The 16,445-nt window shown below is 43.5% G+C and overlaps 1 protein-coding gene across 2 annotated transcripts in view; it reads left to right on the plus strand.

Annotated features, from left to right (window-relative positions):
- The first annotated feature begins 1,696 nt into the window (after positions 1-1,696).
- LOC138648770 (5-hydroxytryptamine receptor 3C-like) overlaps positions 1,697-16,445 on the plus strand; it is a 55,265-nt gene continuing 40,516 nt past the window's right edge. For both annotated transcript variants that reach the window (XR_011315188.1, XM_069738654.1), the window contains exons 1-3: positions 1,697-1,738; positions 14,922-15,061; positions 15,678-15,722. The gene's annotated coding sequence lies outside the window, so the exon portion shown is untranslated. The remainder of the gene's footprint in view (positions 1,739-14,921; positions 15,062-15,677; positions 15,723-16,445) is intronic.

Below are 16,445 nucleotides of genomic sequence, written 5' to 3' on the forward strand. Positions count from 1 at the left end.
AGCATGCAGGTGCATGGTGTGCTAAATTTTTTAAACGTTGCATTTTGGGCTCTTTTTGCACTAGATAATTAAACATGTTATCATTATTTAATATGTCTTTTTTAACCCCTTTCTGACGTCAGAAGGGATAGTACGTCCAACGTCAGTATCCCCGCTTTGAGATGGGCTCCGGTGGTGAGCCCACCTCAAAGCTGCAACATGTCAGCTGTTTTTAACAGCTGACATGTGCCCGCAATAGGCATGGGTGGAATCTCGATCTGCCCACTCCTATTAACTAGTTAAATGCTGCTGTCAAACTCTGACAGCGGCATTTAACAAGCGCTTCCGGCCAGCGGGCAGGAAACACGCTCACCCCTGACCCCCATCATGCGATCGAGGGTCAGCGGTACATCAGCATGACAACCAGAGGTCTCCTTGAGACCTCTATGGTTGTTGATGCTGGATTGCTATGAGCGCCACTTTGTGGTCAGTGCTCATAGCAGGTCTGTAATTCTGCTGCATAGAGGCGATCTGAGCATCGCCTCTATGTAGCAGAACCGATCAAGTTATGGCAGCTTCTAATCTTCCATGGAGGCTATTGAAGCATGCTAAAAGTAAAAACAAATGTGATTAAAATATGAAAAAAAATAAAAAAACATAAAAGTTCAAATCACACCCCTTTCGCTCCATTCAAAATAAAACAATAAAAATAAAATCAAACATACACATATTTGATATCGCCGCATTCAGTATTGCCGATCTATCAAAAAAGGAATAACCTGATTGCCAAACGGCGTAGCGAGAAAGAAAGAAAAATGCCAGAATTACGTTTTTTTGGTCGCCTTGACATTGCATTAAAATGCAATAATGGGCGATCAAATCTGCACAAATATGGTATAATTAAAAATGTCAGCTCAGCACACACAAAATAAGACCTCACCCAATCCCAGTTCATGAAAAATGGAGACACTACGGGTCTCGGAAAATGGTGCACTTTTTTTTCTTAATAAACTTTGGAATTTTTTTTCACCACTTAGATAAAAAATAACCTAGACATGTTTGGTGTCTATGAACTCGTAATGACCTGGAGAATCATAATGGGAGGTCTGATTTAGCATTTAGTGAACCTAGCAAAAAAGCCAAACAAAAAACAAGTGTGGGATTGCACTTTTTTTTTTGCAATTTCGCCGCACTTGGAATTTTGTTTCCTGTTTTCTAGTATATGACACGGTAAAACCAATGACATCGTTCAAAAGTACAACTCCTCCCGCAAAATATAAGCCCACACATGGCAATATTGACGGAAAAATAAAAAAGGTATGGCTCTGGGAAAGAGGGGAGCAAAAAAACAAAAAAAGGCAAAAATACAAAAAAAATTCCGATCATGAAGGGGTTAATTGCAAGCTAATCGGTATGGGTCCAGATCTTAAGATTCCCATAAATTGCCCAAAAAGGCTTGAAAAAGTGCACAGCTCCTACCTGAGCACACACACAAATGAGAATATTTTGTTATCGGATATGATTTTCTTTCTTCTTCCTTCTCTCACTTTCAGCTATTTTTCAGCTTTGTATTTTTCTTGCCAATTGGACAAAATATATTTCTTAAACAAGTTTATCCGCCTGATCACCGGTAAAGCCTTCTGTCAGTATCACTCCCACTAAATCCCTTAGGCACAATGCAGAAAGCTAGAATAGCAGCATTAGTTGACAATGTTTCTACACGGAGCTTGCTGCTTTTATCTTTCTCTATTCTTTATAGGTAAGTCATTATGTTATTGAATATTATTTACTTTAACACTTGGATTGTATCATAGATGATTTTTATATTCCTACAAAATCCCATTGGACCTCTTGGTTATTTAAAATACCTCCTCTTAAAATGTATTGGCTGAAGTTGATATTTTTGGACTATGTGTTTTGTGCTCGATGTTTGTACGAGTCTTTCAGTTTCGGGCTTTTGCCTCCTTATTCCCATTGGAGGTGATGTTTCGGAGGGTCCATCGTCTGTCTCGACTTGAATAAAGAAATTTGTGAATTATTTTCTAAAATAATTCAAAATAGCTTTAAAAATGTGTTGAAAGTTTAACACCATATTTAACCATTTACCTTTGCCCGTCTTTTGTACCCATTTACGAAATTAGAGCCATTTACACCATGCACGTCAAGTTACGAAAGTGGAGAGAAAACGGTCATGACTTAGCCAGGACACATTTTTGAAACGTGTCTTCCTACATTTCTTGTACACACAGCCTTCGCATAAAAAAAAATGACTTTACTGTGCTTGACTGAAATACAATTTCTTACTATTATATTATTTGCATCCTGTATTTTCACCAATTTTCCCCTCTGCAGACTCTCTAATTTCTGTTGTCTCCAAGTTAGACGGTGAATGAGTGCTGCAGCCATAGCAGCAATAGGGCCAACAGATTGGGGGTTCCCAGCCAGGTGCTTGTACAATATATTTTTGTAGGGAACAATATATTGGTGGCGTTCTGCTATTTGGCACATCAGGGTTCTCTGATAGAGAGGGGGATTATGCATGATTATTACTATTTATGAACCCCTTTCTGATTACTATAATTAAGTGCTGAGGACTAATCTTTTTTTTCTATAGGACCCAATAAACTGTAGATGTGCAGCTTAGTGGGTGAAGACTAGCTTCTATGATATTTTCCATGCACAGTACACACAGACATGAGGAATTCCTGCTCTTCTGTCTTTATGTAAAAACATATCAAGGGCTCATGCAGACCAACGTATCTTTGGTCCGAGTTCGATCCAACAGAACATCGGAGGCACTCAAACCAATTTTTGTCTATTGGGCCATGCACCCTCTCTAATTTTTTCTTTGGACATAGTCTGAGAAAAAAATATACTATTAAGAGGGCTATGTCGAAGGCCATTATACTGTTTGGAGGACTATGTGGGGGCCATTCTACTGTTTGGAGGGCTATGTGGGGGCCACTTTCTTTTTAGAAGGCTATGTGGGGGTCATTATGCTGTTTGGAGGGCTATGTGGAGTCCATTATACTATTAGGAGGGCTATGTGGGAGCTATTATACTGTTTGGAGGGCTATATAGGGAGCTATTATACTGTTTGGTGGACTAGTGGGAGCCATTATATTGTATGTGGGCACTATACAGTGTGTAGAGTGTGTTGTGGTCCATAATACTGTGTGGAGGGTTTTGTGCTGTCATTATACTGTTTGGAGGGCTATGTGGGGCTGATTATAATGTTTGGAGTGGGAGTGTGGGCCAGTATACTGTGTTCGGGCCCTTGTACAGTGTGAAGGGTTATGTGGGGTTCATAGTGCGTGAAGGAGTATGAGAGCTATTATACTGTATAAAGAGCTAACATATTGTGTGTAGGGTTTTCTGGGCCATCCTACTGTGTGTGGGGGGCATCGTACTATGTTGGGGTCACTGTAGGGGTTTCATACTATGCACAGGAGGGGTACTGTATGATCATTATACTGTGTGTGTGGAGGGTACTTTGGAAAAATTCAGTGTTGGAGTACCGTACTATATTTGGGGGAAACTTTTTTGGCATCAAACTTTATGGAGGCCATGAAAGGGGTATCTTATTGCATGGAACACTAAGGGTCATCAATAGGAGCAAAATTATTTTCTATGGGTTGTAAAGCTGTGATATATGATCCGCTGAATATATTTTTTATGTGGGAATGGGGCAAAATTGGGACTTCTATTAAGGAAACCCATGATGTCTATGTACACCCCTACTTTAATTGCAACAGTTTCTAGGCATAGAATAAGGGTCAGATTATTTGGAGAGGAAGACCAATAATTACATTCATCTCCAGGTTCAATTCTTATCCAGTCCCTGACAGATAAGCAGTGAAACGGGAGCTGTAGCGGACAGGTATGGGGAAGTATTACTGCTTTTTATTTTGAAAATAGCATGAACTCTTTACAATTATTTTTTGTTCTCTGGAAACCTACTTTAACATATAGGAGAAGTTATTGTGCAGGTTTGAATAAAACACGTAACTAAAAAATAGGTTATTACTCCATTTTTCTTGTTCCTGAACTACTGTAATTGATTTTTCATCGTGGACACTCGTTCTCTTGAAGTCTCTCCACAGCCTTTCCCTTCGAATGAGGTCCGGACTTTGACTGATACTATTCACATAATTCTTGTTAATAGGTCATTTCCATTTCTTCTTGTGGCTATTTGCACACTTCTAGATTTGCAGCAGAAAATTACGCTGCAAATCCCAATGTGTTGGAATTAAAAATGCTTTGTAAAATATGTGTGGTATTGCCACATTTTTGACATACGTTTTTGTTGCGTATTTTTCCTTTCTCGTTACTTTGGGTGAAAAATGCTGCAAGAATTGTCATTTTTCAGATCTGAAAAAAATAAAATTGTTTGACACTCACCCTGACGAAGCCGGGGGAAACGCGCGTTGGGAGCAGACACCTAACAGGGCTCCACATTATTACTATCAAAGTTTGACTTCTATACACTTCTATCTGTTGTGTATGTTAACTATTAGGGAATATTCTGCAGTAGATATGTGGGCACAAGTGGATATATTTGTTAGATATTTTGTAGCAGCATTTTTCTTTTGGTTTATTTCATGACACTTAGGTGCATCTGTCTTATTCAGCTAGATACTCTTTGTTTGTGAGAATATTGATAGAATATTCATGATCTTGCTATCTTCCATTTTTTGCTCTTTAATTTTTTACTCCACTTATTCCAAGAGCCATAACTTTTTTTATATTCCCATCTGTTAGGAGTCGAGTTTCCTCTGCTGCACAGGGGGAATCTCGATCCGTGTCTGCTGCAGTCTCCCATTCTGCTTCGGCCGCAGTGGGCTCTGCTCAGCGGAGGCGTCGCTCCCAGCGTCTTGCTGGGACTGATTCTGTGCAAAGGGTTACTGCTGCCTTTTCTGGCTCTCCTGTTGTACCCTGCACTGATCTGCGGCGAGCGGGCTTCTCTGGGACTAAGTCCTTATTTGCACACACTGAGCATGCCCAGGGCAAGATCTCCCGTTGGAGATCGAGGGTCACATGCTCAGGTACTGCAGCACATCCCATTGGTCCTTTTGGCAGGTCCTGAAAGGTAAGCATAACGCCCAAGCCCATAACCCCTACTGGGGAGTGGGCAACACCTCATATAACAGTTATATCATATCAGGAACACAGATATTAAGCTGTGATCCAAGAAGTGCCACTGAAATACATTTTTTTATATAAAACCAAATCCTTTTATTTAACACTTAAAATACAAAACACACATATATATAAACATAAACAAGATGCCTCAAAAAACAACCCATATTGCGGTCAGCAAACATAAAGATACTAAAGCCTGGTAAATATAATTTAAGTGTGGAAATTAATCATGTAATCAGTCTGTAAACCTCTGAAAGACTATGAATATGTTAGAGCCATCACTAAATAAAGGCCGTGTGGGCCAAAACCACACTATGTATCATACTACTGGAGGCTAGAGCAATAATAACCGCTTCTATATGCAACACCTCTGGTCTAAGCCGTATGGCTATAATGTAATAAGCGGTATGTCCCGTCTCCCATACATATTACCTGCTCCGTGCCTTCTCCTAAAATGCTCTGCCCAGTGGCGTGCTGTATCCGCAAAACCCCGACGCGCGTTTCGCGTGATGCTTCTTCCTGGGGGTGTGTCTAAGGCGATGGGACTCACAGGTTATAAATGATCAGTGTCCAATCAAAAGTACAATGGGCGGAGGTTTCTATTGTAAACACATATTCGTATCCGCCCTTGAAACCTCACCATGTCCGCTCTCAACATCCCAAATTACCTACAATTTATAGCAATGGGGCAGCGATGATCACAGACCATAACAAGATCTAATGCTTTGAAGGGAATTATAAAGAGATCACATCCCATATGTCGAGACCAATCGTGTTACTCAAGACCGAGGCGTGACTTCTCATACGTCACGTCCTCTCCGCCCCACCAGCCAATCACTCCGCTACCATGATGACCAAAGTACATACACGGAGGCAAGGTACAGACTCATTCAGTAAGTATACACCTGACAGAAGAAAAGCAGTGGTCCGACAATATAACCAAATCCAACCATTCTAATAATTACGCGATGGAACCAGATTAGGTATAACCAAATATATAGTATGTCGCCCAAGACAAAGGTGGAGCTACTCAGACGTCATAGTCACCGCCCCCTAATCACTCCAAACCGCTGCCATAGTAACTAGCACACATTCATACGGGACATAAACGGAGCTACTCATAATTTACATGATCACCGCCCCACAACCAACCAAAACGCCGCCATAGGCTATCATATATTAAACCCAGGCAGAGGCCCACAACCCAAACAAGTCGCTACCATAGTAACCAACACACATTCATGGAACAATCCCAAATTGTCAGATGTAACAGGCAATGTGCCAGACTGGTACTCTGTCAGGTAAGTGGAAATGCTGCACACACATAGTAACATTCATATCGGCTGTCTAATCTCAATAACCTAACATAACCCGGAGGGCACTAATAACCGAACTCTATAATCAGACATTAATATATCATACAGACGTGATACTAAAACACACAGCCTAGGGCCTAATTTCCTATACCACTAAGGCTTATAAAAAGCTATAAACTAACAGCCTGTCAGAAAGAGAAGAAAGAAATAGTAGTAATAAGACCACTAATATACCCAAATATCGAAACCACCACATCACAAGACTACAAACCTTATATACAAATAAGAACATCCAACCATTATTGAGAAAAGCACATATATTCATAATATATACCATACTAGATGGACCCAAAGTGCATGTGCAACTCATTAAAATGATGATGTGCCAGTCACAAATGACTGTGGGCGTCATTGATACCACAATGACGCCCACAAGGCATCTGCTACATAATATGGCTAGGACAAATCCAGCAGTGAAATGAGGTTGGATGAAACCTTACACATAAAAAAAGTGAATTAAGGATAAATAAAGGTGAGTAGAAACATAAGTACCATAGAAAGCCTCTTACAATTTTAAATAAATAATAAAATGTGAGGCTTAAAATACAAGTGAACTATATGGTTAATTTCACTGAGAAGAGATCGGGGCAAAGCCCACCCCTACTGCAGATAGAGGGAGGACCAGGCCACCGTCCGACAACTCAGATCTTACCAGTGTATCCAAAACCACAAAAAATTATAAATATGGTATAAACGTTAGTGAAGTGAAAAGAATAGAGGTAGTGTTCCGAACGTAAATAAAAGTGAATTTATTGGGGTTACAACAGTACAATAAGTACCGTGTAATACATACTTAAAACGGTATCAACTAGCATATACAATCATACAAATACCCATATTGTCTCAATATTATTCACAACACAAACTTGACCCATATACACAATATAACATATTATTAACACTCACATACTTCACTCGAATTCTTCAACCGTAACATACATTCAACACATAATAAGGTTATCCCTCACGTCAGACCTCCCAGAAAATGACTATTCTCAAAGAAGCCAAAGCCTCTGATCCATATATCATATACGGTAATAGCTAAAACTGTTAGGCTGCTAAGGGCTCTGAAGAGGCTTACTCATAATTATATATATTTATATCTCCCCCCTCGTTACTTAAATTTATTAATCTTGATGTTAACCATCTATTAAAGTTGTTATATACTGAGTACACGTTTATCACAATAAATAAGTCCTTCAGTGGAATAAACAAAGAAATTTCTAACTCATTATAATCACTTTAAAACGATCAAAAATTGTCTTAGTGATAAAAACCCTTCTCCCAATGGAAACAGCAGAGTTTTCATGCAATAATAAATATCCATTAGTATGCATGTAGTTTTTAATTGGATACATAGAGGAAGTGTCACACTGATGGCCGTATTCCAAGAAGTCCCAATTTTAATATGCCGTATAACATTTCCACTAAGATCTCTTGCTTCCGATGTTGTCCACTTATCAGGAGTATTCAAATGGTGGCGCAGATGGTATCTTGACATATATTGCTCCGGAGTAGTCTGTTTGTGAGGAATATTCAACCGGTGGTGCAACTGGTATCTCGACATATAAAGCCCAAAGATAGACGCTGTATCACTTATATAACCAGACAAAACCTAAATAAACAAAACATGAATTAAAATAGAACATAGAGGTCCTGAAAGGGCAAAACTTCTGTAGCTGTTTCCTGTGCTGCAGCTATATAAACTGCGCATGACTGCACGGCCATGCGCTAGTATTGTCTTGATATTATGTGTGTGTGTAGATGGATGTATGTCGATGGATGAAAGCTCCTAAGTATCCCTCCCTAGAGTTGTTGATTGCTCACGGATGATGGTAGCTATCTAGCGCCCGACTAGCCATCTGCACGTAACACACATCACAGCGTCCTGTTGCTGTGCCCGCCAGTACGGCGCCGTGCGCTTCCTCTGCGCTTTCCTTACCCAAGCCTGGGTGGTTAGTGGCGTCCGTCAGTGCGGCACCGCACGCACTCTCGTGCCTATAGATTCTATTTTATAAGTTTCCTTACACACTCAGTTGCGGTGTTGTGCCAGCAAGTGTCTAATCGGACTTCAATCCTGTGTAGGGGTTGAGTTCGCTGACTTCTTGCTCGCGCTCTATGTGCGGTACTGCGGTCCTGTGACGCAACAGGATCGCTTCCTTCACGCAGGGTGAAGTTAACCCATGTGTGTATACTTAGTACCGCCATATAGTCCGTCTTACTAGCAGCAGGGTCTTTTACCTGCACGGTGGACCTCGGACTGCGAACGCACCTAGTTTCATATCATCTATACTTGGTGCGTTCCGCCGGTCCTTAACATAATACTAGTGCCTTAGACCGCTCGGCCATGCTACCTTGTCCACTGCCGCCTCTGTACCGACGCTATCTCGCCTCCCGCTACCAGAGAAATTTTCTGGTGACAGTAAGTCCTGTAGGGGTTTCGTGAGTCAGTGCTCAATACATCTCGAGCTTCTGGCCTCTTGTTTCCCTACAGAGCGGGCTAAGGTGGGCTTTATCGTATCTTTACTGTCGGACAGGGCGTTGCAGTGGGCTACGCCGCTGTGGGAGCGTGGCGATCATGTAGTGCAGAGTGCTCCGTTATTCCTGAGCACTCTGAAACAGGTCTTTTTAGGACCTCGTGTCACCCATGATATGACGCTCCAACTGTTGGCATTGACTCAGGGCTCGTCCTTGGTCAGCCATTTTGCCGTCCGCTTCCGCACTCTAGCATCTGAGCTGGAGTGGTCGGATAAACCTCTTATTCCTATATTTTGGAGGGGGCTGGCTGACCACGTTAAGGACGCCCTGGCCACTAGGGAGATTCCCGCCACACTGGAAGAATTAATAACAGTGTCTACTCGTATTGACCTCCGTTTTCATGAGCGGAGGTTGGAGCGAGCCCAGTGTAGGCAGAGGTTTCGGCTGGCTCCCACCTTCGCCAAACCTTTGGAATCTCCAGTCCAGGCTCCTGAGTCCCATGAACCTAAGGTAGTGTCTCGAGCGGGATCTAAGTCCCGAACCGCTCGTGCACTCCAGGTTTGCCATGTTTGCCAACAGTCAGGACATCTTGCCACCAGATGTCACCAGCGGTCGAGGAAACGTCAGCGTCTAGTGGTAGTAGGTGGAGGTGCACTAGACACGGCGACGTTTGCCTCCAAATTGTCCTTTAAGGGGACAATAACTTTTGGCTCTGCGTGGATTCTGGGGCGGAAGGCAATTTCATGTCTTCTGCCTTCGCCCAGCGTCACGCAATACCCCTGGTTATGCTATGTCAACCAGTAACGGTACGAGTGGTGAATGGGTCGACACTCCCCGCACAGATAACACATCAGACCATCCCTTTTACTCTGTCCATGTCACCATCCCATCAGGAGATTATATCTCTGCTCATCATTCCCGAGGGGATTGATGAGGTCCTGTTGGGGATACCTTGGTTACGGTTCCACTCTCCTCACATCGAGTGGTCCTCAGGCAGAATTCTGGGATGGGGTGAATCATGTGGGGGTAGGTGTTACCGAGAGTGTGTTCAGGTTGCTACTACTGAGGTACCCGCAGATCTTTCCTCTCTCCCCAAGCAATACTGGTCTTATGCAGACGTGTTCTCCAAAAAGGCGGCGGAGACCCCTCCGCCCCATCGCCCTTATGACTGTCCTATCGATCTCTTGCCTGGTGCAGAGCCTCCCCGGGGTCGAGTTTATCCATTATCTCTCCCGGAGACGGAGGCCATGTCTCAGTACATTCAAGAGAATCTGGCAAAAGGGTTCATCAGGAAGTCAGTGTCACCTGCTGGGGCAGGGTTCTTCTTCGTGCAGAAGAAGAATGGGGAACTACGTCCATGCATAGACTACAGGGGTCTTAACGCTATCACCGTTAAGAACAAGTATCCTTTGCCCTTGATATCTGAGGTCTTTGATAGGCTTCGGGGAGCTAGAGTGTTTACTAAATTAGATCTGCGGGGTGCTTACAACCTGATTCGCATCCGTGAGGGGGACGAATGGAAAACGGCGTTTAACACCAGAGATGGGCATTATGAGTATCTGGTGATGCCCTTCGGGCTCTGTAATGCCCCAGCCATTTTCCAAGACTTTGTCAACGACATCTTCCGGGATATGCTTTCCACCTCGGTTGTAGTCTATCTGGATGATATTCTCATCTTTTCTCCAGATATTGACTCCCACCGGAGAGATGTTGGCAGAGTCTTCGACCTCTTACGGGCAAACTCTCTCTATGCAAAGTTGGAGAAGTGTATGTTTGAGCAGGAGTCTTTACCGTTCCTGGGCTATATCATCTCCGCCCAGGGATTGGCTATGGATCCTGCCAAACTACAGGCTGTGATGGACTGGCAAGAGCCCCATTCTCTTAAGGCGGTGCAGCGCTTTATGGGGTTCATTAATTATTACCGCCAGTTCATTCCCCACTTCTCAACTCTGGTAGCTCCCTTGGTGGCCCTCACCAAGAAGGGAGCGAATCCCAAATTGTGGTCGGAAGAGGTCTCCAAGGCCTTCACTTCTGTTAAGTCTCATTTTGCTAGCGCTCCCATCTTACATCGCCCCGATGTGGATAAGCCATTCCTAATGGAGGTGGATGCCTCATCCGTTGGTGCTGGAGCAGTCCTCTATCAAAAGGACGCTCAAGGTCGGAAGCATCCATGCTTCTTCTTCTCTAAGACCTTCACATCAGCAGAGAGAAATTACTCCATCGGGGATAGGGAGTTGCTAGCAATGAAGTTGGCCTTTTCAGAGTGGAGACATCTTCTGGAAGGTGCACGGTTTCCCTTCCAGGTTTTCACGGATCACAAAAATTTGGTGTATTTACACACAGCCCAGCGGCTGAATTCTCGTCAGGCCAGATGGTCCTTATTTTTCTCCCGGTTCCATTTTACTCTGCATTATCTCGCTGGGGAGAAGAATATTCGTGCCGACGCTCTCTCTCGCTCCCTTATGTCAACTGAGGAGGAGGAAGAGGAGCTTCGGCTTATTGTCCCTTCTGAGAGCCTGAGTACCGTCGCGCCGGTTTTGCTAGAGTCTGTGCCTCCGGGCAAGACTTTTGTGCCCATTAATTTGCGACCGGAGGTTCTCTCTTGGGCTCATTCGTCCAGGGTGGGTGGACACTTTGGGACAAAAAGGACATCTGAGCTACTGGCGAGGACGTACTGGTGGCCGCATATGGTCCGGGATGTCAGGGATTATATTCTGGCGTGTGTCTCCTGCGCCAAAAATAAATCTCCGCGTCAAAGGCCAGCTGGGTTGCTCTATCCCTTGTCGGTGGCGGATAGACCCTGGGAGATGGTCGGGATGGACTTTGTCGTGGGGTTACCCAAGTCTCGCGGCTGTACCATCATTTGGGTCATCACCGATCATTTCTCAAAAATGGTGCATTTGGTGCTGCTACCACGGTTACCTTCTGCACGGGCCTTGGCAGCGTTGTTCATTAAACACATCTTCCGCCTACATGGTATGCCTGACAAAATTGTCAGTGACCGGGGTCCCCAGTTTGCGTCTCGGTTCTGGAGAGAGCTTTGTCGTCTTCTCAGTATCGAGTTGAATCTCTCTTCCGCTTATCATCCCGAGACGAATGGGTTGGTAGAGAGGGCCAACCAGACCTTGGTCACATACCTGCGACATTTTGTTTCAGCCAGGCAGGATGACTGGGCATCCTTGCTATCATGGGCAGAGTTTGCGCTGAACAACGCTGTAGCCAACTCCACTGGACAAACCCCATTCCTTCTCAACTATGGTCAGCATCCACGGGTACCTGTGCCTATGCCCGTGTCTTCCGCAGACTCCAGGGTGGCAGACTGGGCTGTGGAGGCATGGGATATTTGGGACCGCACTCAGGATGCCATTCGGGCCTCTAAGGAGAGAATGAGGTCCTCTGCCGATGCTCATCGGCGCCCCGCTCCGACCTTTGCTCCTGGCGACTTGGTGTGGCTCTCCACCTGTAAAACATCAGGCTGCGAGTTGAGTCCACTAAGTTTGCTCCTCGCTACTTGGGCCCCTTCAAGGTCCTCGAACAGGTTAATCCTGTGGTCTACCGTCTGGCCCTTCCTCCACGCCTTGGTATCACCGACACCTTTCATGTGTCCCTCCTTAAGCCCGTATACATGTCCCGGTTTTCTGAGTCATCTGCCGAGACATCGGGTTCATCTACGGACGATTTCGAGGTGAACGCTATCTTGGGGTGCAAGGTGGTACGTGGCAAAAAAATTTTTTGGGTGGACTGGAAGGGTTACGGTCCTGAGGATAGGTCCTGGGAGCCTGCTGAGCACATTCGGGTTCCGCAGCTTATTGCTGCCTTCGAATGTGGCGAGGCCCAAGGAGGGGGGCCCTAGGAGGGGGGTAATGTTAGGAGTCGAGTTTCCTCTGCTGCACAGGGGGAATCTCGATGCATGTCTGCTGCGGTCTCCCATTCTGCTTCGGCCGCAGTGGGCTCTGCTCAGCGGAGGCGTCGCTCCCAGCGTCTTGCTGGGACTGATTCTGTGCAAAGGGTTACTGCTGCCTTTTCTGGCTCTCCTGTTGTACCCTGCACTGATCTGCGGCGAGCGGGCTTCTCTGGGACTAAGTCCTTATTTGCACATACTGAGCATGCCCAGGGCAAGATCTCCCGTTGGAGATCGAGGGTCACATGCTCAGGTACTGCAGCACATCCCATTGGTCCTTTTGGCAGGTCCTGAAAGGGCAAAACTTCTGTAGCTGTTTCCTGTGCTGCAGCTATATAAACTGCGCATGACCGCACGGCCATGCGCTAGTATTGTCTTGATATTATGTGTGTGTGTGTGTGTAGATGGATGTATGTCGATGGATGAAAGCTCCTAAGTATCCCTCCCTAGAGTTGTTGACTGCTCGCGGATGATGGTAGCTATCTAGCGCCCGACTAGCCATCTGCACGTAACACACATCACAGCGTCCTGTTGCTGTGTCCGCCAGTACGGCGCCGTGCGCTTCCTCTGCGCTTTCCTTACCCAAGCCTGGGTGGTTAGTGGCGTCCGTCAGTGCGGCACCGCACGCACTCTCGTGCCTATAGATTGTATTTTATAAGTTTCCTTACACACCCAGTTGCGGTGTTGTGCCAGCAAGTGTCTAATCGGACTTCAATCCTGTGTAGGGGTTGAGTTAGCTGACTTCTTGCTCGCGCTCTATGTGCGGTACTGCGGTCCTGTGACGCAACAGGATCGCTTCCTTCACGCAGGGTGAAGTTAACCCATGTGTGTATACTTAGTACCGCCATATAGTACGTCTTACTAGCAGCAGGGTTTTTTACCTGCACGGTGGACCTCGGACTGCGAACGCACCTAGTTTCATATCATCTATACTTGGTGCGTTCCGCCGGTCCTTAACACCATCCTTATAGCGATACGAGGGCTTGCTTTTTTTTGCGGAAGGAGTTGTAGTTTTGAATGACACCATTTATTTTATCATGTGACGCACTGGAAAGCAGGGCAAAAATTCTAAGTGCACTGAAATTGCAAAAAAAATGCAATTTCACAATTGTTTTGGAGCATTTTATTTACCATGTCCACTATTTGGTAAAAATGACCTGGCAATGTGATTCTCCAGGTCAGTACAAGTTCACAGATACCAAACATATATAGGTTTTTGAATATTTAAGTGGTGAAAACAAATTCTGAAATTTGTAAATGAATATGTTTTTGCTTATGTCACCATTTACCAAGACCTGTAACGTTTTCATGATTTAGGATATGGGACTGTGTAAGGGCTTATTTTTTGTGCCCTGAGCTGATATTTTTATTTTTGAGGTATATCCAACATTTTGATCGCCTCTTACTGCATTTTATTGCAATGTTGCGGCGTCCCAAAAAAATGTTTTTCTTGGGTTTTGATTTTTTTCCCCTCATTTTGCTGTTTACCAATTACATACCTTTATTTTACAGTTTGATATAACAGATTTTTACGAATGCAGCGATACCAAATATATGTATTTTTTAAAATGTTTTATTTTTAATAGGGCAAGAGAGGGATGATTTCAGCTTTTGTTTTTATTTTTTACTTTTTCATAGTTTTAAAAACTTTTTTCCTCACTTGTTACTGTTTTTAATAGTCCCCTTAGGAGATTTGAACCTATACACAGCAATGCTCCAGTACTGCTATGTATTCCAGAAATCATGATTTCCTATGAACGTCAGCCACAGGCCGGCCTTCACGGGAAGATTGTAATGGCAGGCATGGAGATCATCAGAAGATTCCCGACTGTCATGATCGCGGTGTGCCAATGGGTTGTCATGTGAAACGGCGGCCGATGGGTGGAAAGAATGATTTGTAACTTTTTCCATTTTTTAGCTAAACGCTAAACTTACAGTATATTCTTGTTTTAACTCTTTTATTACGTAACTGTGTAGCTATGACTTAAACTTCGCTTAAAGGATTAGAATACAAAATCTATTTCTTCAATTATCTTATTTCTTAGGTTTATCTTCATGTCAAAACTGCACTTACAAAAGTGTCACTAATATCACATTTCCAAGTAGCGCTTTTCGACCAGTGAAGGCTTGGACCGATGCAACCTCCGTTTGGGTTGACCTATCTCTTTACGATATAATCAATGTGGTAAGCATTATACTGTTCGATATATCAGTCCCCCCTGACATGTCACATATCGAAGCACATTTTCTTTGGATCCAGTGGTCTAATGGTTGAAAAATTCTTAATCTGTTCTTAGGGCTTATTCACAAGTTGTATTTTTACCAACATTTTTGTCGGTGCGTTTTTTGCCGCACTGTACCAGCAAAGTGGAAGGGATTTCTAAAAACTGATACACATGCTGTTTATTTTTTCATTGCAGATCTGCAGCATTTCAATTCTTTCTGCCTTTTTGCAGCTTGTTTCACCCGTTGAAATAAATGGGAAAAATGCCTAAAAGAAGCATAAAAAACACTGCAAAAATTTTCATTTTTTTACTGACCACTAGAGATCAATGAGATCCACATACTTAACAAAAATCAAAACTGATTAGAGGAACTAGAGAAAGATTTTCAGACACTCACTACCCTTTTAAGACCTGGGCACTCCAGGAAACATTTGGGCCCATTGGTCAGTATGGATTTGTAAAATTAATTATGGTGACTATAAAAATAGAAATCATGAGATCAGTTTCATGACATGTTTCTTTTTTTATTATTATTATTTGAGAAGCCAATTACATTTTTCTATTATTTTTTTTTAGGACACAAAAGAAAAGACTCTAACTTCAGTCATTCAGTTAATAATGGTAAGGGACGTATCCTAAACTTTCAATCATGGTAACATTTCGCAGTTTGTAAATTTCCAAAATGATAAAATTTAAATAAAGAACAAAATTACCAAAGGAAAAGTAGGAGTTAAAAAGCCACACACCACAAACTACCATTCAACATAAAGTCAGAAACTCAAAGTAAATACACTTATTTATCTCCTTTCGATTAAAGGGAACCTGTTATATCAAAAAACGCAATGAACCAGCAGATATGAGGTTAATCTGCAGGTTAGTAGTGTTTTGAAGCCGTGCAGCCGCTGCACTGAAAGCCCCCGGAAGAAATGAGCTTTACTTCCTCTAGGGAGTTTCCAGCTTTCAGTCATAGAGGCGCGGCTTCAGTCACCGTTCCTTTAACATCTCACCCCTTAATTCTAGGCAGAGGCTAGCTAGTAGTTCAGGTCAGTGGGAGTGAAATATCTGAGTGGGCCCTAACCAGTAACTGCTTACTAGAATTATGGTGGCGCACGCTAATTCTGCGTATAGAGGAACCTCAACAGAAAACCATGCAGTTACTGAAAATAAATCTCTATACAAAGATTAACGCTGATATTACCGTCATATGTTGACCATATAGAGGTAGATATCAGTCCTGCAGAACATATAAGAGATTTCAGTCCAGTTATATGTAGTGGCCTACAATTGACGTTCTTTCTGATGGAGTTGGTCACTTATTCTGTCTTTTCCATCTGGCCCAGACGG

This window comes from Ranitomeya imitator, chromosome 9 (genome assembly GCF_032444005.1).
Source record: "Ranitomeya imitator isolate aRanImi1 chromosome 9, aRanImi1.pri, whole genome shotgun sequence".
Taxonomy (NCBI): domain Eukaryota; kingdom Metazoa; phylum Chordata; class Amphibia; order Anura; family Dendrobatidae; genus Ranitomeya; species Ranitomeya imitator.